Source organism: Crinia signifera, chromosome 3, assembly GCF_055691185.1.
Source record: "Crinia signifera chromosome 3, ASM5569118v1, whole genome shotgun sequence".
NCBI lineage: Eukaryota > Metazoa > Chordata > Amphibia > Anura > Myobatrachidae > Crinia > Crinia signifera.
The window spans coordinates 13,151,864-13,179,801 of NC_139219.1; positions in this window are offsets into that span (position 1 = coordinate 13,151,864).

A 27,938-nucleotide genomic window follows, 5' to 3' on the forward strand; every position below is an offset into this window, starting at 1 on the left:
CTTTCTCATCAATTACCATGTTCACCACAGGTGAGGGCAATCATAAATTAAGAGGGAAGTCCAGGAACAGAGCATTTTGTCCCTCCTGGAGAGGGTAATGTTGGGAGGTATGCTACCTGCACCTACAGTATGGTCAGTGTTGAAAGTAAGGGGGTACGGCGTGGTACAGAGTATCTGTAAGAAATATGTTGCAGGTACGCAGTACCACTTACCCCCTAACCCACTGTCAATTCTATTTTTATTTTAAGTCTAAATATAATGCATCCGCAGCCCGCCCACCCAGCGTTATGATTGGTGCTGTATGCAGCTACCGGCTACTTCTAATTTAGCCTGTCACACTGACAGGCATCAGCGGCGCCGACAGCATGAAGAGCAGGCTCCACAGTTGTAAGCGCAAGCTGCCCGGCTCTCCCCAAGTAAGAGCCAACCAACTCCCAGTCATTCCCTGTTTCTCATTCCCTGTCTCCTGATCCCACACCGCTATTGTCATTTAGTCACTCCTCTAGCTTTGTGTGACCACGCCCCCTCATGACACATGGCCACGCCCATTTTGGTGGAGGCTATCAGTATCACCAAGAAAATAATTCTACTTGCACCACTGAGTATGGTAGCTATGTCCTTGTGTTTGATCATACAATGCACTGATCCGCTGGTAAAGCTGCTCATACATCGGCAAGTTCTGTCTGGATGGAATGAAAATCTGGAAACGCGTAAGAGCAAATGGCATGACAAAAATTAATAAATGGCAAAACCGGTCATTCTGAAAAAATGGATTTAACCAATTTGTCTGAACGACGGGTTCTGTCTGTTTCCCAGTGTTTGGGGGAAAATAGTTGATTCTCATCCATTACGAGATTTTCATTCCAACCAGTCTGATCTAGCAGATGTTCTGAAAGATAATTGTATAGTGCCGTCGTTACCAATCTCTGTCCCCCCAATTGCACCTGTCGGGTTACCCGGAAAACGTGACCTGTGTGGACATAGGACCTGATTGAGAATTGATCGCCGATGAATCAATTTGCAGATCGAGTGATTATCCAATGAATGTGCAGATGTACAGACACTGGGCCTCATTCAGCATGGATAGCGAAGTTGAGAAAACAGAATCCTGTCGATTATCGAATGACTACGTGTGTGCAACATTCACATTGCGCACGTGCGCCCACAATTTTCAAATGTATTCTGCGTACGCATTTTGCCTCAATGCACTCACATTTTGATTGACAAGAAGCCAACGTTTAAGAAGCAGAAACATGGCGTTTTTTTTTGGGGGGGGGGGGGGGGGGGGGGAGTGTTTGGCTAAATGCAGACCATTTGCTTTTTCTCAACTTAGTGATCCACGCTCTTATTGGAAACAGCGCCCTCAGCCGCGCACAGGGGCGGGGGTGGGAACTCGGCGGGTCGGAGTTAACCTGCTTAATGGATAAACCACCAACCAATCAATTCCTACCTGACATGACAGTTAGGGGCTGATTGGCTGGTGGTTTATCACTCTCCATTTTATCACTTTTCAAGCTTAGTACATCTGGCCCCCCCAAAAAACTCAATGTCATTTATGTTCTGCAAATGTCATCGTAGGTATTACATCTCAATGGTGGTATTTAGGATTTATCGTCGAGCTCTCACGGCCATGAATGGAATCTAAAAAGCAAAAGAGAGGTTTATTTGTGCAAGCAACGCTCTTCGCTGCAGCCCTGAAACACTTTGCTTCATTTTGTCAGTGTCTGCAGAACGGCGACAGAATGACCAATGCAAGAACGTAAAAGAATACAGCTGTCAACATCGTATCATCAGAAGCCTCAATGTGTGCCGGCCCGGCTGCTAACGATCCTGCTTAATGAAAACGGTCATTGATTCGTATCGAATGTTTGTGCTAACAATCCATTCTCTGAGCATTGCCTCGTGGGACGGCCGCATGTTAATGGTGGATCTGACAGTAAGAGAATGTGCGCAATAACACTATAGTAAACAGTAACTGCGCTAATATAGTATATGTGCTTATTCACTAAACAATGGAAATGTTTTACTTAGAGGACAGCCAATGATATAATGAGCACTTGTTACTGGGGCGATATTTAATCAGGCACCAAACAGTACAGTAGGTTATTGATCCGATAAAGTGCAAAGCAAACAGAATCCTCTTTAAACACTCAACATACTAATGCTACTTAAGTGTCATCCATTCCAAAGACGTACTGCCCGGATAATTGGCTTCTAGCAACAATCTATTCCAGTGTGTGTCTGGGTGGCAGGGATTTAGGCCCTCATTCTGGTTGACTCGCAAGGCTGCGAATTTTGCTGCCTTGTGAGTGCACCAAGGCCCCCCCCCCCCCCCCCCCGAAACCCTGCAGGCATGCAAATGGATGATTTGAATAATTATCAGTGGCAGCTCTTACCCTTGCGGAGGAGGGGGGCTGCAGCGTTGCAGGCCCCCCTCAGCTGCTGCTGCTGTCATCCCCGTTGCTGCCGGTCCCAGCCGCCTGGCCCCTGCGCGAGGCCAGCACATGCGCAGTGACTTCATACATACTGCGCATGCGCCGGCTCAAGCCTCCATGGGCTGCCTTGGCAGCAGCCCCCGGAGGCTTAATCGGGTTCCCGAGTCGAGCGCATGCGCAGTGTCGTCTGCGGTACGGCACATGCGCAGAACCAGTTTTTGGGGCTGCCCCACCTTTTGCGCACAGAGAGGCATCCCGGAGGGAGGGAACACCTCCCAATGGGACTGCCTTGAGTGACTGGTGACCATGGAATGATTTCTGCAGCACTCGCAGATTTGAGAGACCTCTATGGTGTCTCAGACCTGCAGGCGCCCTGTGCGAGGACAGGGCGGGCAGCTGACATCCGCTGACGTCAGCTGCCCACCCCCCGCACTCGCGTCACCGGGCAATTTGCATGGGAACGCCCATCTTTCTCATGGGAACGCCCATGAAAAGCTGGGCGTTCCCATATGCAAATTACTCGGCCCGCCGCCGCATGCCCCACGCCCGGATTTCTGTGTGCGAGCACGGTGGGCGCTTGCACACAGCGGCTGCGCATGCGCATAAAAACCTACGCACATGCACAGTTGCAAACAATCGGTCCCCCCGTGTGAAGCGAACCCCCCAATTGAATCTGAATAACTCTCTTAGGGCATGATTCAGGATCAGCAGCAAAGTATCAGTAGCAGTGATTAGCAGAATCTGCAACTGCCATCAGTCACCTAGCACAAGGCCGGGCCTCACAGCACAAGGCCGGGCCTCACAGCACAAGGCCGGGCCGCACAGCACAAGGCCGGGCCGCACAGCAAAAGGCCGGAGTCACCTAGCACAAGCCGGAGTCACCTAGCACAAGGCTAGCCCACACAGCACAAGGCCGGAGACGCCTAGCACAAGGCCGGGCCGCACAGCACAGGGCCAGAGACGCCTAGCACAAGGCCGAACCGCACAGCACAAGGCCGGGCCGCACAGCACAAGGCCGGAGTCACCTAGCACAAGGCCGGGCCACACAGCACAAGGCCGGAGTCACCTAGCACAAGGCCGAGTCACCTAGCACAAGGCCGGGCCGCACAGCACAAGGCCGGAGTCACCTAGCACAAGGCCGGAGTCACCTAGCACAAGGCCGAGTCACCTAGCACAAGGCCGGGCCGCACAGCACAAGGCCAGAGTCGCCTAGCACAAGGCCGGGCCGCACAGCACAAGGCCGGAGTTGCCTAGCACAAGGCCGGGCCACACAGCAATTCCATTGCAATCTAATTGCGAGTGCATCGCGGGAATCACCACAATTGTAGATAACGAAGGCACAGCCGTAATCACACTGGGAGATACAGCCAGGGCTGCCACTAGGAATTTTCGGGCCTGCCCCCCCCAACCCCCCCATCCACCCCCTTCCCCATCTCTACCCACCTCCCTTCACTTACCGTCTGACTCTCGCATGACTCCTGTTCCCTCATCCCCTGCAGGTTTTGCAGCACATGCTTCTCCTCGTGGGGGGGGGGGGGGGTATGCCGCTGAAGGTCAGTCCTGGGTCCCAACATTACTAGTGGCGGCCCTGATTCAAAGCCTTTATTATCCTTAGATACTATATGAAGTCATAGGAGTTTTGTGAATACGGCTGTCTGTGCTCACAGCGGGCGAGTACTATAATTGCTTGAACACGTTATTGGCATGGTTATAGCGCAGCAGCGCACTTGGAGTCTGATGGATTTGTTCCCACACGGTTATCTCTGCTTTGTGCCTCTTCCCCTGCACAGAAGCCACGCTGATCGCTTCCTGTTTGTATCAAGTTTAAACTGATTAAAAAAAATCCATTATCTCAATAGTATCTAATATTACTGTGCTGTAGTCATCCACCGGAGTCCTGCAGACCAGTTATATGCGTCATTTATTTCATCTGATATAAATTATGACTGGCTTCTTTAGCTTTAACTGTTTGACAATATGTGAAAATAAAGTATGTATACTAAGGGTACGTATAAAGCATGTATACTAATGGTATGTATAATGTATGTATACTAATGGTATGTATAATGTATGTATACTAATGGTATGTATAAAGCATGTATACTTATGGTATGTATAATGTATGTATACTAATGGTATGTATAAAGCATGTATACTAATGGTATGTATAAAGCATGTATACTAATGGTATGTGTAATGTATGTATACTAATGGTATGTGTAATGTATGTATACTAATGGTATGTATAAAGCATGTATACTAATGGTATGTATAAAGCATGTATACTAATGGTATGTATAAAGCATGTATACTAATGGTATGTATAAAGCATGTATACTAATGGTATGTGTAATGTATGTATACTAATGGTATGTATAAAGCATGTATACTAATGGTATGTATAAAGCATGTATACTAATGGTATGTATAATGTATGTATACTAATGGTATGTATAAAGCATGTATACTAATGGTATGTATAATGTATGTATACTAATGGTATGTATAAAGCATGTATACTAATGGTATGTATAACGTATGTATACTAATGGTATGTATAAAGTATGTATACTAATGGTATGTATAAAGCATGTATACTAATGGTATGTATAAAGCATGTATACTAATGGTATGTATAAAGCATGTATACTAATGGATTGTGTAATGTATGTATACTAATGGTATGTATAAAGCATGTATACTAATGGTATGTATAAAGCATGTATACTTATGGTATGTATAATGTATGTATACTAATGGTATGTATAAAGCATGTATACTAATGGTATGTATAAAGCATGTATACTTATGGTATGTATAATGTATGTATACTTATGGTATGTATAATGTATGTATACTAATGGTATGTATAAAGCATGTATACTAATGGTATGTATAAAGCATGTATACTAATGGTATGTATAAAGCAGTGGTTCCCAAACTGTGTGCCGTGGCTCCCTGGGGTGCCTCTGGACACATGCAGAGGTGCCCTGGGTTGGTAGTCCAGGACCAACTCAAATTATTAATGGTTAATTATTTATAAGCAAAAGCAATGCTGGTGGCTGCCACTAATAAAATGTGTACAAACAGAAGAAAATCCTGTCCTTTACCACATACCTGACCCAAAGAATCACATATAAACCCAATCTAATAAATTTATTTTTGGCCTAGGGGTGCCGTGAAAAAATTTTGATACTCTAGGGTGCCGTGATTCAAAAAAGATTGGGAACCCCTGGTATAAATCATATATACTAATGGCATGTATAATGTATGTATACTAATGGTATTTATAATGTATGTATACTAATGGTATGTATAAAGCATGTATACTAATGGTATGTATAATGTATGTATACTAATGGTATGTATAAAGCATGTATACTAATGGTATGTATAAAGCATGTATACTAATGGTATGTATAATGTATGAATACTAAAGGTATATATAATGTATGTATACTAATGGTATGTATAATGTATGTATACTAATGGTATGTATAAAGCATATATACTAATGGTATGTATAATGTATGTATACTAATGGTATGTATAAAGTATGTATACTAATGGTATGTATAAAGTATGTATACTAATGGTATGTATAAAGCATGTATACTAATGGTATGTATAACGTATGTATACTAATGGTATGTATAAAGCATATATACTAATGGTATGTATAATGTATGTATACTAATGGTATTTATAATGTATGTATACTAATGGTATGTATAAAGCATGTATACTAATGGTATGTATAAAGCATGTATACTAATGGTATGTATAATGTATGTATACTAATGGCATGTATAATGTATGTATACTAATGGCATGTATGATGTATGTATACTAATGGTATGTATAATGTATGTATACTAATGGTATGTATAAAGCATGTATACTAATGGTATGTATAAAGCATGTATACTAATGGTATGTATAATGTATGTATACTAATGGTATGTATAAAGCATGTATACTAATGGTACGTATAAAACATGTATACTAATGGTACGTATAATGTATGTATACTAATGGTATGTATAAAGCATGTATACTAGTGGTATGTATAATGTATGTATACTAATGGTATGTATAAAACATGTATACTAATGGTATGTATAAAGTATGTATACTAATGGTATGTATAATGTATGTATACTAATGGTATGTATAATGTATGTATACTAATGGTATATATAAAGCATGTATACTAATGGTATGTATAAAGCATGTATACTAATGGTATGTGTAATGTATGTATACTAATGGTATGTATAAAGTATGTATACTAATGGTATGTATAAAGTATGTATACTAATGGTATGTATAACGTATGTATACTAAGGGTATGTATAAAGCATGTATACTAATGGTATGTATAATGTATGTATACTAATGGTATGTATAACGTATGTATACTAATGGTATGTATAAAGCATGTATACTAATGGTATGTATAACGTATGTATACTAATGGTATGTATAACGTATGTATACTAATGGTATGTATAAAGCATGTATACTAATGGTATGTATAATGTATGTATACTAATGGTATGTATAACGTATGTATACTAATGGTATGTATAAAGCATGTATACTAATGGTATGTATAATGTATGTATACTAATGGTATGTATAACGTATGTATACTAATGGTATGTATAAAGCATGTATACTAATGGTATGTACTTGACAAAAGAAGAAAAGAATTCCCAATTCAGGGCACTCATTCAACTGATTTAAATTATGTTGTTTTAGTTTGAGAGTTTCCACCGAGAAAAAATAGAGTTTAAAATATACCTTTTATTTGAATCATTTTAAAATGCTGCAAGCCAGCGAAGTACAGTATAAGACAAACAAGTTTTATGTGCAGAATCAAAGAAAATAAAGTGATTGAAATATTGCACTGTGTGTGTTGATTATTCTGTTCTTGTGTACGTATCAATCTGAAAAGCCACTACAATATGTTTTTCAATATTTTGCTAACAGGTTGCTGACACTTGAAACAATGTTGCTAGGATGCTATGAAAGAATTACTTTGATACAATTTATCAAAATGACGTCAAAACGTCTCTGTTATAATCAAAGTGCAATCCTGCAGATTGACGTATAGGCTTCTCAAATGTAGTAGTTATGGTGCCCACACACGGACCGATTTCAGTGCTATGCGATTTTGGCTGTACAATGGTTCTTTACAATTTGTCTGCCAGAATTAAGCATGACCCGATGCGATGGTTATTTTGCTGTCTGCGATGCGATGCTGTGCGATTTAAGCACATTTTTTCACTTGATTTTTCTGAACTTTATTTTGTTCTAGTTCAAATGTTTTAAACCTGCAATAAAGTTGTTGATAACAATTTTTTATGTTGAAAAAAAGTAGTGAGGTACTTTATTTCCCCCCCCCCAAAAAAAGCATCGCATAGCATCGGCTCGTATGCCTGTATAATGCTGAGCCCGATGCTATGCGATAATGTCCAAAAAAGTACCTGCTGCACATACTTTTTGGACATCCAAAATCGGTCCCTGGGAACGCGCATAGCACAGCATCGCGTCGCACACGCCGCCCAAAAACACCCCGATAATTGTACGCACGATGCGTTTTGTACTTTAAAAGTACAAAACGCATTCTATAATCGGTGCGTGTGTGGGCTGCATAAGTTGTCAGATAATGGTGCTATTAATTGCACCTAATTAGAGTGTACACACATCATTCATTTGGTTGCCACCTACTAATAAGTTTGTACAAATATAAGGTTACTCCATCAAAGTAACTAAAATCATTGCCAAACAGACACTGCTGTTAGATATATCGCGTATGGGTACAGTTGGAGATGTTGAAATAGCTGTGCTAATAATTGCACCCTTTTATTGCAGGGTACACATTGTCCAATAAATTGGCCCCACATGTGCTGGAGGCGAGTTCCCTGTGTCCAGCGTTATACAATTTATTACTGTGATTAATGTAAATCAGCCGTACCCGATATTATGTGGTTATTAATTAGAGGATATATAATCCAAATAATTGACTCTTAGTACAGTGGGAGTCGTGTTAGTGCAGATCACCTAAGTTGGCATATAGGCGTCTTAAATATCCTAGTGTGTTTGCCAGATAATGGTGCTATTAATTGCCCAAAGGGGCTGCGTTGCAACTCCAACTGTGTCCATGTCGACATTCGGCTAAAAAAAAAGTGAAAAACCCATGTCGACCTTGGAGCTAGTCGATCTTCCGGGTTCGACCTAATGACTGTAGACCCAAGTCTGTTCTGACAGATGTACCGCTTCCAGCTGAATGAGGCCCAGAGTCTAGGATACATTTGTGTGTCTAACTTGCATTCAGCTGATGAATCCAATGGCGAAACTTGCGGGTGGTGAGCCCAGGTGCAAAAATATAATTTGGGTCCCCCCTCCTCTACCCCCAACCCAAGTAAAAAATGGACCTTATTCAGATCTGATCGCAGTACAAATTTGTTAGGAAAATGGGCAAAACCATGTGCACTGCAGGTGGGGCAGATGTAACATGTGCAGAGAGAGTTAGATTTGGGTGGGGTGTGTTGAAACTGAAATCTAAATTGCAGTGTAAATATAATGCAGCCAGTATTTACCCTGCACAGAAACAAAATAACTCACCCAAATCTAACTCTCTCTGCACATGTTACATCTGCCCCACCTGCAGTGCACATGGTTTTGCCTATTTTGAGAACAAATTTGTACTGCGATCAGATCTGAATAAGTGCCTATGTGCAACATGGCAGTGGGTGACAGGGAGAAGCAAAGATTGACAGGGAGAGGCAGAGTGTGACAGGAAAAAGGTGACAGGGGCAGCACTGGGCCCCTTAGTCCTCAGGGCCCCCAGTGCACTGCACCTGCTGCACCAATGGTCGTTCTGTCTCTGGTTGAATCGTATATTCTACCCCATTCCTCCAATCATAAGATGCTAATTTTGCGCTCACCACAGGCACACCATCTTGATGCGCAGATCCACGCTCTTGCCGTATAAATGGTTCCGCTTGCCTAAGAATAAGAAACAATGACATCAAATAGCAAATGTGCTGCATGAGTGGTTTACGATCACTTGAGTTTTTACAGTCATTCATTACTAGGGATACCTGTAGGGTCTTATAATAAATCCGTCTGTTATAGTGTGAAGGCTTAATAATAAAACAAGGTTAAAGCAGCCAAATACTCAGTCATAGAGACGCCATTCATCACTCCACCTGAGAGACAGATCATTATTAACATATTGTCTCGTGAAGTTTAGATTTCATGCAGCCAGAATACAAATGTCCAAAGACCTTTATGTCAGAGATTTCCTCTCTCACCCTGGGCCTTATTCTAGTTCACTCTTCCTTCTTATACTTTATTTTCTTAAACAAAATAACTCACCCAAATCTAACTCTCTCTGAACATTTTACATCTGCCCCACCTGCAGTGCACATGGTTTTGTTCATCTAAGAAGGATTTTGTCAGAAAGAGTGAACTAGAATAAGGCCCCCTGTGCGGAAGAATTTCCACGGACGGACCTTATGGACAAGAGCAGACGTTGCTCAGTGTGTGCACCGCTTCTTGGCGAGCTCCCAGGTTTCCCTATAAGCTTTCAAGGTGCAATTTATTACTGCACTGCAGAGAAACATCCCAGTGCGTTATCAGCATCTCCCTTATTATAGTTACTGATGACAAGGTTCCAGCTCAACATCTTCGGTCAGACATTGATAAATATCGCTGCGGACAGCATCGGCTGTGTGCAAGCATGCTAATGTCCCAGCTGTGGGATTTGTATTGAGATGCCCACTGGTGGCGTCGGAGATCTGCTTACTATGATGCAAACATCGGACATACATACGTTGGAGCCCTACTATGACTGAGTCCCTGTACACGTATAGACGAGGGGGCACATCGTTAATGAGGGCCATGCAGGGCTGGCAACATAAATCTTGGGGCCCTGTACAATGATATTTCTGGGGCCCCCCACCTAATCCCAAATCCACACAACCCTCTTCTCATAACCTTTCGCTGCTCCAGATCCGGTTTTCAGGTGCGGACTTCTCTCGTTCTCAGTCCTGCTGGCCTGGCTCCTGGCTGCTGCTTCCTGCTGGCTCCCGGCTGCTGCTGGGATTGTCACTTTCACAAAATAATGCCAAGTACAGGAGCCAGAGACTGAGGCCACAGTGCCAGCAGTGGGTACGTCTGTGCAACTGTGGCCCCAGGCCGTATGCACACACAGAGTAGATAGCTGAGCGCCGAGCAGCAGTGCTCACACACAGTAGACAGCAGTGGCACACAGTGAGTCAGTCAGACTCAGCCACACACAGATGGTGCACAGTAGACGGCTGGGCCGTGAGGGTCACTGACAGGCCAGCTAGTACAGGCTGTGGCCGTGTTTGGGCATGGAGGCACTGGGACCCTTCAGATTGCTGGGGCCCGTCACACTTGTCCCCCTTGACCCCCCCTGTCGCCTGCCCTGGGGCCATGCTGCAGAGTGCACTTGCCGATGCCAGCAACCCGCCTGTTCCCCACAATCGCACAGTATTTACGCACCATAATGTAAGCATGCCTATTCTCAGATGTGTCATTTGCACCAAGTATAAGACCAGAGCAAGTGCCCAGCGATGATGATACTGATGAGTAGTAAGCCAAACCAATGGATTGGAGGAGGGTGCACTGCATGTATAATACAAGAGGAGCATCAACTGATTATTTGCGCTAAGCTGGGCATCAGGTTCTAAATGTTTAAGGCCACACCCCCTGCAATGAGGTCATGCCCATTTTTCTGTCTTTATAGAATCTTGGGAGTCTTCAGTAGAGTTAACCCCATACAAGATGCCATGATATTATTATATGGCATTGTTTACTTGAGTGTTTTTGCTTACGATCTTTTGTGCCTTTCGGTCTTTTCAACCTCACTCCCACTGATTTCAAGCTTTTTTTTTGGTGGGGATATCTATTGACCTTTATAGTGTGCCTTCCCTATGGTCAGCAAGGAGATACACGGCACAAACATGAAGTCACGTTACACTGTAGGAGCCTCCAATATTTCTGTTGCACAATGTTTCCCCAGAGCTTCTCGCACCTTGTGTCCCTTCTGCAAGGCAACTATTTATTTATGTTAATTTCATCCATTTTGCCAGAAATATCTCTTCCTCTCCCAAGGGTACGAAATAAAAGTACATATAATTATGCCAACATTGATCTTCAGTTCTCATACACTTTAAGGATGATAATAAACACTCTAGATCTGTGGTGTACAAATATTTACCTAGTAAACACGCAGCAGCGGTGCTGTAAGATATATGTTTTATAATTTATACATAAAAGCATAGTTTTTGTATCCAGAAACATTTGCAGATATTGATGCTGGGCTGTTTGTGCACGTTTATAGACTGCTGTACACTCCACCAGTCAGGGGTGTCGACGGGGAAGGTGGTGGTGGTGGTGGCGGTGGTGTGTGTGTGTTTCAGGCGGGGGGATTACTAATGCCTGAAATATGGCCTGCTGCTGAGGATAACAAATGTTCCTCTTTGTAGCATGGGCACCACTTCCCAACATTTTAGTATTTACAATTGTGGCCACACCTCACACCCCTTCAGTGCCTGGGCCCCACAGCTGTCTCAACTAGTAATGCCTGAACCCGCACACAAGAAAGAAAAGAATGTGTGGTGCACCTAGAGAGTTTCTAAAATTTAACTTTTATTCAATAATTTTTTTTAAAAACTGCAAATTATAAAACACATATACACATGAAACAAAACAATGACATAAAAAGGATATAGAATCCTCACACCGTGGGGCCCCAGGGTATGTCTCCCTTCAGTATGGTAGTTAGCTGATAAGTGTGTGTTTTTAGAACTGCTATCTTAACCCTATAGGTATATGGCAGTGTTGACACAGTATGTCGGCATCTCTGATCCGGAAATAATTTAATTAGCAGATACTGTATGGGTATGGATAACATATATAATTGGCGGCGGGAGTGAGATGAATGCTGTTTTATTTCCGTGTGATGCCATGAGCCTGGATTGCTCAGTATTCGGCAGGGAAAACAGCAATACACACAAGCCGCCACAGCTTATCTGCTATGAGTGACAGCGGTTAAGGTACACCACTGCACTCTCACTACTCCGTCTGCCTGGAGGTGCTGTAAGCTGGACGCCGTGTGCCACGGTGAGACACAGCGTCTTCAGGCTGAGACGGGTAGGTTACCAGGACCGAGACCGCTCATTAGGTTTAGGCTAAACAGTTTAAAAATTTCAACATTTCATGAGGGAGGGGGAGGCTGGGAGCACACACACGGTGTGTGTGTGGTCTGCGTACGCTTCGCAGAGAGAGCTTCAGAGGACCCTATAAACTTAATCCAAACCATTTATATTCCTGCCTATTTAAACTCACTTGATCATCCCCATTAACCAACTGTAGGATCACTGCTGAGCTTACTTGGGCTGAGCTTATGCCAATACAGATAAATGATCCTGCTACTAGGTTCCTGGCCTCAGTTCATGATATACCATCACCCCATAGGCTTTCTATGACTGCTAATCTGACCTGGTGACATTTTATGCAGTGACTCTATAATACCAATCCTGTTGGACCACATGGGGTATACTTATAGATTGTTACACAGTATGAGGGAGATGTAAGGAACCTTCCAAAGAGGACAAGTGGAGAAGTTGCGGGCCGGCGGCTTCGTCCTTCCTGCTCCTCATATTGAGCAGCTGCTGCTCTCCTGCAGCTTCTATCCTGCTGCTTCTCTCCCGCAGCTTCTCTCCTGCAGCTTCTCTCCTGCAGCATGCGTCACCGCCCTCCAGCAGCCACCGCTCACAGGCAAATGCCTAAAGCTGCCTAGTGGTGGCTCCGGCCCTGACCAGACCATGGAATGACAGCTATCCCAGGCACCCCTGGGACAGGACACTCCCCCCCAGAGAGGTACACCTCAAGCTCCGGAATGGCAGTTTATTGAATGTAACCTGTCCAGCATTCTGGGTCTGGTCTGTATCCATTTTTTTAATCTCGTCCCTATTTCGGGTGCCAAGTTCTATTCCCATGCTAGCAATCGGTATCATGTCATGAATGGATGATCACTATATCAGGACATTGCGGCACAAGAGCATAGAAGCCGAAAAAGACTTTTGATTAGAAGTAATTGGATTTTTTTGATACGTTATTAGCTTTGTGCCTTTGAAAGAGGCGATCGGCATTTTCTCGGAAGCACTGGCAGGATACCAAGGGGCATAGATGTGAGGAATGTTTTCTATTTTAGTACCACAAGTGCTTAGAACGCATGAATGAATGCCACATGCAAAGGGATTCCCTGTTGTTCAATTTATTTTCTCCTAATAAAACTCTTTTACTGTAATGAGAAAATAATCCACATTTTGCCAACAATTGCTGGAGCTCCAACAGCAATGAAACAATACGGAAATATCCAGATAACCAGGTCTTTAGTAATATGATAGTAACATTTCCAGAATAATCCAGAAAACAAATGGGATGGCGATGGGATCGTGACTACATGGCCATATGCCAGCAGCAGCATGGGTGGAAGGAAGAGGAGGAGCTTCTGCCAACGAAGGTCCCAGGGGGCCCCACTGGGGCTCAGATGCTGCCCAGCATGCGCATCCCAAAACTCCAATCTCTGATTAAAACCCCATCAATTTTGGGTCAAATGACAGGATCCCGCTGGTCCTGAGATTGGCCACCCTAATTTCTCCAAACTGTCCTGCTTTTCAAAGGACCGTCCCATTTTTGGGGGATGGTCCCCCATCACACCCTGGGCTGGCAGTGGCCCGTTGTGGGGAAGGAGCAGTTGGGAGCCCCCATAACTTGTGCTGCCGAGCAGAGAATAGAAATCAATTTAGAGAGGCAGATGGTCTGGGGGCATGGCTTGCAGCTGCGGCATCCCAGTGAGGCCATGCCCCTTATGACATAGGCCACACCCCCTTTTCAGATGCACATGCCCAATATTTAAACTGAAAATGTTGAAAGGTATCCTTAAGGCCCACCATCTCCTCTAGGGATCAGATTCCAGACTGTTCTTTCAAATTATACATATGTTAATATATTATACTGCATGTGACTATGGTTTACACCTACATTTCTGCATTGCTGTTCTTAATCTGGCACATTATCATGAATGCACTAGCAGTAATTATTTATCAAGGGACCAAGATCAGGCTCTCCCTAATAATTAGCCATGCCTCTATGATGATTGGCCACACCCCTAAGTATGCGCCCCCACCACTGCATTTTCCTGGTGGTCCCATTATGCCCCAGTCCAATACTGCGTGGACAATTCCTCTGCTTCCCTACATCTCAGCGGTATTGTGTACTGAGAATTGTGCTGCAAATTGTTACCTGTGCGCTGTTGTAGTTTTCCAGTTACTTAAATGTCTAGTTCTGTGTACACAGTATTTGTCACAATAGGGGTTTTGGGGACCAAGTCGTGACCGCGGTGAACCAGTGCTGGATACCTGAGACACAGGAGGACTGGATCGGAGGACTCTGGAATATTACCAGACACAGAGTCCTAGGATGCTGGAATAACTATGTATGCTATATCCGGGAATACTGAATAAATGAAGAATGCCCACTTGGCAATAACTAAAATAATGGTGCTGGCAGTGGGAGACTTGGAAACTGGGTCATGGCTGATGACTGAGTACGGATGGGAAGCCGGAAGCGTCTGATGACTGACAGTAGCTGGGAAGCCGGGAGAAGCTGATGACTGATAGTAGCTGGGAAGCCGAGAGTGGTTGATGACTGATAGTAGCTGGGAAGCCGGGAGCGGTTGATGACTGATAGTAGCTGGGAAGCTGGGAGCGGTTGATGACTGATAGTAGCTGGGAAGTCGGGAGCAGCTGATGACTGATAGTAGCTGGGAAGCCGGGGGCGGCTGATGACTGATAGTAGCTGGGAAGCCGGGAGCGGCTGATGACTGATAGTAGCTGGGAAGTCAGGAGCAGCTGATGACTGATAGTAGCTGGGAAGCCGGGGTGGCTGATGACTGATAGTAGCTGGGAAGCTGGGAGCGGCTGATGACTGATAGTAGCTGGGAAGTCAGGAGCAGCTGATGACTGATAGTAGCTGGGAAGCCGGGGTGGCTGATGACTGATAGTAGCTGGGAAGCCGGGAGCGGCTGATGACTGATAGTAGCTGGGAAGTCAGGAGCAGCTGATGACTGATAGTAGCTGGGAAGCCGGGGGCGGCTGATGACTGATAGTAGCTGGGAAGCCGGGAGTGGCTGATGACTGATAGTAGCTGGGAAGATGGGAGCATCTGATGACTGATAGTAGCTGGGAAGCCGGGAGCGCTTGATGACTGATAGTAGCTGGGAAGCCGGGAGCGGCTGATGACTGATAGTAGCTGGGAAGCTGGGAGCGGCTGATGACTGATAGTAGCTGGGAAGCTGGGGGCAGTTGATGACTGGTGGCAGCAGCTGGAAAGCAGCAGATGACTGGGTACCCACTGAGGTACTGGAGACCAGGAAACCGCTGAATGCTGGGTGCAGACGGGAACAGAATCACAGGACGCTGGAGGCTGGGTAACGGAGCGAGATAGCGACATTGCTCAATGCAGCTTCTCTCTCCTTGAGCCAGGCTTTTAAATCCCTTGCCTTTCAATGATTGGATGAATGCTCCTGAAGTTGCCTGTAATCTCAGATATGGATGCTGGAGTGATTGCCAACAGAGGAGAATGATTTCTGAGATACTGCCGGAAACAGTAGTGAAAAACCAATGGTGCTGCATAGCTAGCAACCAGGCACTTGATAGGTTAATAGCTGGTTAGTATACTCTGTAGCAAGCTGAAATACCACAGGTGCACAATTAGGGCTGAAACATTGCAGAGCAAGGCAGGTGCAGTCCAAATGAAGCCAGGCTGGGGAGTTCTCAGAACACTGCAACTCATACTTGCCTACTTTTAATTTCACCTCTCCGGGAGAAGCCCGGAGAGGCAACACGTCAGGGGGGCGGGAGCAAATCTGACATCACTTGGCCCCGCCCCCATGCCGGAAAACCCTGTGATTCGTGGGCTGCAGAGAGGGGGCGGGGCATAAATGCCGCAAAATGCCGCGATCACGTCATTTTAGCCCCGCCCCCTCTCCGCGGACCCGCGATTTCAGGTAATTACACCAGCGGGCAAGGGGGGATCGGGGCAATTAGCAGAATGCGGGAGACTTGCCCACCTTCCCGGGGGGCCGGGAGATGGACCTGATTTCCGGGAGGCTCCCGGCCATTCCAGGAGGGTAGCCTAGCCTGCAGCAACTGAAGACAACCTGCAAAATAATCTGCCAGTATTGTTCTAATAATGCACCATATGCACAGTGCTGGGCACCTTTCAGATCTCTTCCATACTGTACTTGTCACCTGTTATTTGTCTCTTTGTTAGTCTGGCATGCATTCGGAGGCTGTTGGACTGATTTGGAGGAAACCAGCGCAATGTTGCTTGATTGGGTCAAGATTAGGTTTACGGCCACTAAAACCTCCAATCCCGACCCATGGGGGTCCCAGTGGCCCAAAAAAATGGTTCCGACCACTGCACAAAGTGGGTTAGGGAAGCAAGATATGGCAAAGTTGCATAACATAGAGGGGGTACAGATCCGGGAGCCGTCCACAGAGAGGTGTATGCCAGGCACACCATGGGTATGGGGGGCATATTCAGGGCCTTCCGCTGGACGAAAGAACCTCAGATGAACCTAGGCAGCCACCTGCTGGGTCTGTTGGTAGAGCTGTCAGGCTTACAACTAGAGCAGAATAAAGTTCAAATAATGCTAATTGCACAACCAAACCCGAGCAACGCCGGGTGCCTCAGCTAGTGCAGTATATAGTAATAATGATAATAATAATATGTGTGCCTGTATATGTGTGTATGTATGTGTGTACAGTAGGTGTGTAACTTTCTTTACATGTGCGTGACTACATATGTATGACTGTGTAATGATTGTACATATGTGTGTGCGTGAGAGAGACTATGTAGGTGCATGACTATAAGTATATGTGTATGGCAGTATATGTAACATGTATATGACTGTATGTACAGTATGTGTATATGGGCGGGCTGCAGTGTCCTGCGGGGGAGGGGCAGGGAGCAGCCCAGCAGCTGGGGAAGTGATGTGTGTCCTCCCCACCTGTACACACTGAAGGCTTGCACACAGGTACCGATCCCCAGGTCCCAAATGTTACTCTTGGTCTTAAGTGAGCCATAAATCATAGATCTGATTCTAGTATAGGACACACCACAGGATCATATGGATCACAGGATCATATGCTGATCTATATAACTGTTAATTCCGTCGCACCTCTATGGTGGTTCCCTAATCTCACATGGTGTCTATCGCGCTGAATCAAGTCTCCTGCCATAGATCCTTATACCTAGACATACTGTATTTTATGTAATCCCGAACAGAAAAAGCAAATGAGAAATACATTTCTTTAAATTATAACACGGGTTCCTCTCATTCTAAAATGTTTGAAGTGCACAACGTTCTATTAGGGGAACGTGTATCCAATTTGGTTATTGCTTAACAAAAAAAAAAAAAAAAATAAGGAACGGAATGGAATCATTATAACTTATAATGAAAAGCCTTAAAATGTGGCCTAGGAAATCGCAATTTACAGATAGCCAATTACGATTCAGTAGAACAAGAGCATCATTAAAACAGGTTATTAGGCAACAAAATTGGCTTTTTAAAAAATGACAAAATAAATATTTTTCATCGTAATAAACCAGGTAGACTAATAGCAAATCCTTAACCGTCTGAGTGCCGACAACTCTGTGAGAGAAGAGCAAAATAGCCACTAAAAATGCCGGAGTCTCTCACATTTGTTATATAAATTCAAATAAAAATTTTGTGTAAAATAAGATTACGTTTCCTGGATAAGGTAACATTACAGGTCGTTATGATGGATAAAAATGTTTGGAAAATTTTCACACCTATTTTTGACAAATTCCCTTGGCACTCAAAGGGTTAAAGGGGCACACGTCTTTGAATTTTATGCATTGAATCTGATGTGACAATAGAAAGGATTACTTTAGAACTTCCCCTAGCATTGTACACTTCCCCAGAGCTCTCCCCTGTCTCCTATCGGTGCGGAAATTTGGAGCGTAGTCAAGAAGAATAGGTCGCAACCAGACAGGCACATTTGCACAGGGGAGCGACGTTTAGCGTCTGCGAATGCACATAAACTTTTATGCGCATGTTCAGCAGCTTTCTACGAGGGGGCACGCCAAAATGATTAGTTGTCGGCCTGTTCGCACCTAGCAGGTCGGGGGGCGGCGGCAACGGTGGATACAAATGTTTGGTAATTTTCACACCTATTTTGACAAATTCCCTTGGCACTCAAAGGGTTAAAGGGTCACACTTGTCAACGAGCAATTTCAGTCCACCTTGGCAACGAGCAATTTCAGTCCCCCTTGGCATCAAGCATGAAGCCCCTGGCATCGAACATGAAGTTCTTAGTAATTATAATGTAGGAATTGGCATTACGATTTGTTATATAGTATGTAATGGGCATCCTGTGTGGACCTACTGCAAATCAGGGGGGGGGGGGGGGGCGGGAAACATGCCCTTGCTGAGGGGACCATGGCACCTAGCTACACAGCTGGTAGGGGATATAGATTGTCCACTGGTGCAGGGACTCATGTGAATGTTCAAATACTCTCTGTAAAGTGCTGTGGAATATGTGTGCGCTAGGTAAGAAACTGTCAATAAATAAATAATAACCCTTGGTTATACAGTATGTGATTCTTTACAAGTTTTTGTTTAAGGTCGGGCATTTTCCTATACACTACCATTGGTTTGTCTTTTAGAATATTCTGGAAGTTATTATCTTGTTGTAAAATGTGCCAATGTTTTGATAGTATATGTCCGATCTTATTGGCGGATTGATTGTATTGTGTAATAAATATCACACCTTTTTGTTTGTCTATCTTGCCAACTGTTTTTAGTATTGTATCTCTATCTAATGCAGTAGCTTCTTCATATGCCTGGTCGACAATGTGGTGGTCATAAAATTTATTGTGGAATTGCAGTTGTAGTTCCATACCATGTGTTTTAACATCTTCCATTTTTGAGCAATTCCGTCTGATACGTCTGAATTGTCCTTTGGATATATTTTCTAACCATGGCTTGTGGTGGCCACTGGTGTAGAGGTTTTAACTTTTAACGTCCACGTTCTTTTTGAATGTTTTGGTCTGGATCTGTTCCTCATCTATGTAGATCTCTCGATCAAGGAATTCCACTCTATTCTGACTTATATTTGTGGTAAATGTGAGGTTTCTGTCATTTTTGTTAAGATAATCAGTGAATTGCAGCAATGAGGTATGTGGGCCTTTCCAAATGAATATGACATCATCAATGTATCACCGCCATATGATCAGGTTGTTGCACCAGCTATGCCCACACCAGATGTAATGCTCCTCCCACTTGCCCATAAATAGATTGGCATAGCTTGGCGCCATGCCTTGATCCCATGGCGGTCCCTGCTGTCTGTAAATAATACATGTTGTCAAACCAGACATAGTTATGGTACATAATGTAATTGATGGCATCTATGATAAAGGCAGTCTGTTCTGGTTCTAGGTCTGGTTGTTCGTCCAGAAAGTATTTTGATGATGTTGGATGACAGTATAAAGTGATGTAATGTCACTGGTGGCTAGCCAGAAATCCATTTCCCATTTCACATCTCTTAATGTGTTGAGGATGTCTGTGGTATCTCCGATGTATGAGGGAAGTGTTTTTACAATTTCTGGAAGGATTGTGTCTGTGTTTTGTGAAAGATTAGAGGTCAATGATTGTATGCCTGAAATTATCCGTCGTCCTGGTATTGCTGTCATTGTGTATCTTTGGTTAGTAATAAATTACAGGGATTCTTGGGAAATCCTGTTGTAAAAATGTGTGTTCTTGTTTGGTGAGTATGCTTGTCCCTGCCACTTTTGAATGTCTAATTCTGATTTGTATGTCTGTGTCGGATCTGCTTTGAGTGTTACACCCAATAAGGGTCCCTGAGAGTGATACCACATAGGTCTTCCTGTGTATCTTTCCAGGCGTGTTTAGTTAGCAACTAATAAATGTACTTAATACCACACATTTTCTTGTACTTGGTATTTTGAGACCACTTTTTCACACTATTCTGACCAAAAATCATCAGCACATTTAATCAACATATTAAACAGCTTACAGCTGTACACCTAAGGTGTACAGCTGTATAATACCCCTTTCAGACAGAAAAATCCCAAAAACCCAGGTATTTCCCGGATACAAAAACCCGGGTACAACTAGGCAGCAAGGGGCTGACCCCCTTTCACACAGGAGCAAAAACCCGGGTATTTCCCGTGTCGACCCCTTTCACACAGAAGCCGGATTTTTCCTGCAAAACTCTGTGTGTCATAAGAATAGGACAGTTTTAAAGACACACAGAGATGAGGTCATCAAAAGTGGGTGGTGACTGCTCACTGCATTGCATTAACCATGGCATGACACAAGGATATGTTGTAAACAAGTTTTATTGTTTTTATATACTGGAAGGTACATGTTACCTCACATGGCTGTCAGTATATTTGCAATGTTTGAGTACACTGAGGCATCTTTGACTGTTTGCAGATATCCTCCTCCCCTCTCACTGCCAGCAGCTCTCACCTCTTGCTTCTACCAGTGTGCCATGCTGTCCTTTTTTCAGCTCCCTAATGACCTCAGAGGCCAGCTCCGATGCCATGCCCTCCCAGCCAATCAGAGAAGCCTATCCTCACAACCAATCAGCCAGCAACCCACCAGGAGAGCCAATCAGTGCCTAACAATGTGTAATAATCCCAAAAACCCGGGTCGTTTCCTTTCAGACAGCCGGCGACCCGGGTTTTTGGAATACAGACCCGGGAAAAACCCAGGTAAATACCTGGGTCGAAGTCCCGGAACTTTAGACCCGTGTTGACCCTTTCAGACAGAAGAAAAACCCGGGTCGACACGGCAAGAGCAGGGAAATTCCCGGGTCTTTTTTTCTGTCTGAAAGGGGTATAACATAACTAGGATAAATGTGGAAAGTGTTAACCCACAAAATTCTAATACAGTATGTCCCATTAATGATCTTAACAAGCAGCATCATATTTGAATAGTAAATCATTAAATAATGCCTATCACTGCTATAACAAGAAGGTCAGATCAAACTATGTGGGACCCCTGGGTTACTAAATTGTGGGGTCCATACCAATAAAATTGTCAATATGATATAGTGGCGATGTTATTAAAAAAGTATAATGTGTAAATAGTCCCAGCACTACAAATGTGTTAAACACAGTGCCCCCATTTCACATAATGTCGTACAGAGACCCCAGTTCACATTATGCTGAACAGAGACCAAAGTTCGCATTATGCCGTACAGAGACTCCAGTTCACATTATGCTGTACATAGACCCCAGTTCACATTATGCCGTACATAGACCCCAGTACACATTATGCCGTATAGATACCCCAGTTCGCATTATGCCGTACATAGACCCCAGTTCACATTATGCCGTACATAGACCCCAGTACACATTATGCCGTACAGATACCCCAGTTCGCGTTTTGCCGTACAGAGACCCCCAGTTCACATTATGCCGTACATAGACCCCAGTACACATTATGCCGTACAGATACCCCAGTTTGCGTTATGCCGTACAGAGACCCCCAGTTCACATTATGCCATACAGAGACCCCATTTCACATTATGCTACACTGTACTTTAAGCTGTTCATGTATGTAGCTTTCTGTGAGGGTCCCCTTGATTGTGTGGGCCCTGTAGCGACTGCCTGGCCGCCCTGGTTTTAATACAGGTCTGCCCAGCATTGCCTCTCACAGTTCCTTATGTAGTCCCAGTGGATTATGCTTCATTATGGTGTGATGAAAAGAATAATATAACGGGTCGATGTTAAAGGTTCTGCTCCGAGGTGTCATTCAGGACCGTGTACTGCAGCAGCTCGCATAGAAATCAATGCTTCCTATACTGCAGCAGTAAGGATTGAGCTGTCACAGCCAATGTTGTTCTTGAAGACCATGTAAATAATTTAGATTGCAGAGCACCTAATCGTATTTAAATGTGGACTCATTTCAGGGGATTTAGGGATTCTTTCCATGTAACAGCAGATTTGGCAATTTCTAATTCTAAAGCCTAATTTAATAAACATGAGGAGGAGGAATAGGTACACAGGACAGCAGGGAAATAAGTCTGCGAGAGGCTGATGGACAGCACCCAGGACATTGCTTCAGTACTGCGGCAGGTGGGACAAGAAAATAAATCACACGTCTGAAGACGCCGTTTTCTCTATTAATCAGCAGGCAAATACAAGGAATGACAGGGTATACTTGTCGCAGACATGTACAGTATACTGGAAACACCGTAGGTCTTGGCTTTGCTAACATAAAGCTTTTGTTAGCTGCTCCTGGATATGGCATTCATTCCATCGGGTAATCAGGGAATTTCAGCATTCTAAAAATCCCGAGCTCATTGCATGCAACGCAATCATTTTTGTTCAGAGATGGCGACTAGGCAATTCCAAGAAGTTGAACCCTGGCTAAACATTTGTCTCAGTGAATAGATGCACAGCGTATATACCCCTCTAGTCTGCTGAGCAGAGCTGCAGCAGGCAGGGGGGTCTCCCAACTGCCCCCCCCCCCCCCCCACTGCGGGACACTTCCGGCCCCGGGTGGGACGCAGGACCATCCCTGAAAAAAGCAGGACAGTCCTGTGAAAAATGCTACAGTTGGGAGGTATGCTGCATGGAGGGAATCCAATCGCTGGGAAAAGGTGCCAGCTGCCACTGCTCTGATGTCACCAGCACCGCATCTCTCAGTCCTGAATTCACACATTTCTGAACAAGTTCAAGCTGCCGTAAAGTGTGACTGCTGCCACGTGACGTCGAGGGTGCAAGAGTTTCCCTCGCAATTGCATAACTTCATAAGAATGCAAAAGTTTCACATGTTGACATTCAAGAGGGTATTCATCATTAGGTCTCCAACAATTAGGTCGACATACATTGGGTCGAGACCATTAGGTCGACATGCAGAATGTCCACACAGTCGACATGGACACTGAAACGTAGCACCGCATCCCATCGCATGGCTCGCTGTGCTCACCATGCTTCGGGCACAGACACTATTTTATTCTCCCACCACACCCTAGTGGATGGTAGGGCATGAAATACCGCCTGTCGGTACATGTCGAAAACTCAATGTCGACCTTTTGATTGTCGACCATGCCCATGTCAACCTAATGCTTGTCTCGACCTAATGACATGTCCCATGTTGACCTTTCTGCATGTCGACCTAATGGTGTCAACACAATGCATGTTTACGCAATGTTTGCCAAACTAATGACTGTATCCCATTCCAGATGCGTCCCCGAAACAAAAATTTTCACAATTATTATTTTCTCAAATAACAATTTTTTTTCCTCCGCTGGGGTTAGTAACATCCACAGAACAGCATACCTCCCAACTGTCCCGCTTATCGCGGGAACGTCCCGATATTTTGGGACGTTTCCGTGTCCCTCCCACGGCCGGCAGTGTCCCACGGCAGGGGGGGGGGGGGCAGTTGGGAGACCCCCCCTGTAGTCAGTGTGCACAGCATCTATTCTTTCAGGCAGAGGGGCTGGGGGCTGGTCAGCAGCTTACAGAGCTGCTGGGCATGCCTCCACAGCAGAGAAAAACGGGGGTGTGGCCTCTTGGCAGCATAGCGAGTATAGACCACACCCCCTTTACGACGGCCATGCCCCTCAAAATTTGCTGCACGACTGCGGCGCGCATCCTGTCCCCCCCAGTCTCCTCCAATGTTAGCAGGTATGGAACAGTGGCCATCACACCAGAGACAACTAGGGAAAAACATTCCTATTTATTCATTGTTCTTGTATAAAATGACTTAATAAACAATATTATCCTGATGAAAGTGGAACACTGAGTTATTCAACAGCTCTCTTGTAACGTTTCTATAAATATCAGACTAAGTACTGGTTCCAGGGTACATGAGCAGCGATGAATTATAAATTACCAGCACAGGTACAGTTCTGTGCAGAATCAGTAACTGAGGGCTTATTATGCAGAAGGAAATCCAGGGAGACCCTTCCAGTTCATATGAACCCTTGTGAAGTGTATAATTGCTGTTCTTGGTTTAAAGTGCTATTTCATTGCATTAATGAAATTATATAATCTCACTGGGAGTTTTGCCCTCTGTAAATGCATATTTATAACAGAAGTCTGTCCCATTGGTTCTCAAGTAACGCGCCATGTATTGCAGAGAGCTTCTGCGGTGAACAGGCTGCGGTAGCAGCAGGAGGCCAGGAGATTTCAAAACTCCAATTTAAATAAATGGGAGGCGGCTGATTGGCTGGGAGATTTCTCAGGGGCCCGAGTGCAATGCACCTGCAACATCAATGATAATTCTTCCTCTGGTTCCACCACTGGTTAGGCTGCTGGAGGGTAAGACTGTGAGAGGGCAGTTAGGGTTAGGCTGCAGGGGGTGGGGGTTAGGGTTAGGCTGTGGAAGAAGACAGCTAAAACTGCTAAAGGTGTGGGGTTAGACTGTGGGTGGGGGACTTAAGGGTGAGTCTGGAAGAGGTGTGGATTAGATAATAATTCTTATGTGTCGTGATTTCGTCTCAGGGATCCCTCTGTAGGATTTCTAACTCTTGGGATCCCATACCCAACCCATCGGTCACCCTAATAATGGGCCTTATTCTAGTTCACTCTTTCTGACAAAATCCTTCTTAGATGGACAAAACCATGTGCACTGCAGGGGGGGGGGGGGGGGGCAGATGTAAAATGTGCAGAGAGAATTAGATTTGGGTGAGTTATTTTGTTTCTGTGCAGGGTAAATACTGGCTGCTTTATTTTTACACTGCAATATAGATCTCACTTTGAAGTAAAACGCCACCCAAATCTAATTCTCTCTGCACATGTTACATCTGCCCCACCTGCAGTGCACATGGTTTTGTCCATCTAAGAAGGATTTTGTCAGAAAGACTGAACTAGAATAAGGCCCAATGTGACAGAATGTTCCTTACTGTATACTGTAAAAAAATATTTATTTTTCAAAACTGTGTCACAACACATCTTTGGGACACTATTAAGCATTATTAATTGTAAAATGGCTTGAACATTGCTTATGCACAGTTATCGTAATGCCATGTTTTATTTAAAAGGGTAAAAGGATTAAAGGGAATTAGAGGTGTCCAATTAATAAAGTTTTGAGAGTTGCGGGAAAGCCGGTTAATTCATATCCGTGTAATGAAAATGATTACTTTTCTGCGGTAATCTTTGCATGCAGAATAAGCCATGTTTGCTGATGCGGAACTAGAACCATCACGGACATTTCTGTCATCATTGCAAAGCACATTCAATAAAATTTTTGGGCAATTGCAACAAATGTAATTTTTATTTCAACTAACCCAAATATTTATTACCCATTGTAAATGCCTGTAAAAGGAATACAGATGAAGCATGCTACATCTTTGCCCGGCGCCCTCCAGATTCCTTTCACTGGCAAGCGCCGGCGATAGGGACTGGGATGCACGTGCATCTCACGCGCACGCGCATCCCAGAATCACGGCGGCTGGGCAGCGTCTCCATTCCCGTCTCCGCTTCAGGGAGACGCTGCCCACTCCGGGGGGGGGTGTTGGTCTGCGAGGTGGTACTGGTGGTGACAGCGGGGGAGGCGGCGGGGACCCCCGGCAGGCTCCGTAGCCGGCCGCTGGCGGAGGCTGGCGATAGAATGGCAACGGCTCCATCTGTATGGTTAGATGTCGAGCCGCACATAATGCCGACATTAACACAGATGTGCATTTGCCGAGTGATGACCCGACTGCAGTGCATGCTGGGAGGGGTCCATTGGCTTCTACAGGGTATCACCATCAAAAGCAATGCCCCAGCGGAGGGGATTTAGAACATATACGAAAATGCGTCTTTCACCGCATTTTCGGTTTAGAGCATCCCGTCCATTGTCTTTGTATGTTCCAATTGTATCATTCGATTGTGCACATTTGACTTATTCCTGTACATAAGACTTAAGGCAGGGGTGGCCAAACCGGTCCTCGAGATCTACCAACGGTCCATGTTTTCCAGATCACCTAGCTGGTGCACAGCTGTAGTCAATACTAATGGTCACATTTTCAAACCTGCTGCATTCATTCCTACTATAGATCCACAGGTTGCCTGGAAAACATGCACTGTTGGTAGATCTTGAGGACAGGTTTGGCCACCCCTGACTTAAGGGCATGTGGTAAAAAAAGATTAGTAATTCTCACTTTAAGAGCAGAGAAGTATTATAGACCAAATCCTGTCCTACAGCCATTCCCGGTGCGATTCCCCCACGTTTCTCCTGTTTTCAGACGATGTCAGGGAGATTGATGGTATCTCTTTATACGTTCTCCTTTCCCCACGGAAAGTACATTCATCTTGTTACTCGCTAGTTGCTAGTTTAGAGCAATTTAATAGAGTGCTGGAGCTCACTAATGATTTCGATACAAGCTGCTTGCATTAATCAAAGCGTCATTACCGTTCCTTCCTTACATGTGACACATGGCTGTTACACCATTTATACAGTACTGATACACCAAGAACTGGTATCCTGTGGACATATTCTTTATACAGAAGACAGAGGGGGGAAGTTACTAAGATGGGAGTTATATTCACATGGGCTGTTGCTATGGGCAACCTACCAGGATCTACTTCTTATTTATTTAGCACCTCCTAGAAGATAATTGATAGTATCTGATTGTTTGCCCATAGCAACATCCCATCTAAAATCGGACTCCCATCTTAGTGAATTTCCTCCAGAGTGTGTTTTGGGTACTGATTAGATACATCACACAAGGGTGTAGCTACCATAGGTGTGGTGAGTTCAGCTGCTATGAGGCCCAGAAACGAGAGGGGCCACCTTCCCTGTCGTAGTTACATGACATATACATTTTTCACCACTGCAGTATAATTAGGGTACCTTCCAAGCTTTTTGCCTTGTGGTCTACAATATATCTAGGTATGATTCTGGACCTGCTCATTGGAAAAGTTGTATAAAATGATCAGGACGGCGTTATAATGTTACATAATATGAAATTGGGCACTATAGTGCGGTATAATATAAAGTGGTGGTACTATACTTAGTGTTAATGGCGATATGATTATTACCAGAGATACAATATGTGAAAAGCGCAGGTTACGTAATGTGTCCGTAACCTGCTTACCCTTTATACCTAGCTACGTGCGAACAAAACGTAGCGCAGCGTAGCGTACCTTTTAATTGTATGTTATACACTTAAGAACCAATACCTTGATAAGAGATCCCTTCGCAGGACTTTGTCTCTAATTCTGCGAATATACTTTAAAGGACAGAGTCCGCAATGTACCTTATCGCTATTATGCGAATAACCAGACACGACCACTGAATAGAAGTAAGGAGGTTAGAACTCCATATAAAAGGTTGTATTAAAGTCCCTAATGGACAAAAGGGGGTTACAGAAATAAGAATAAACAGGTATAACAAGTGATACA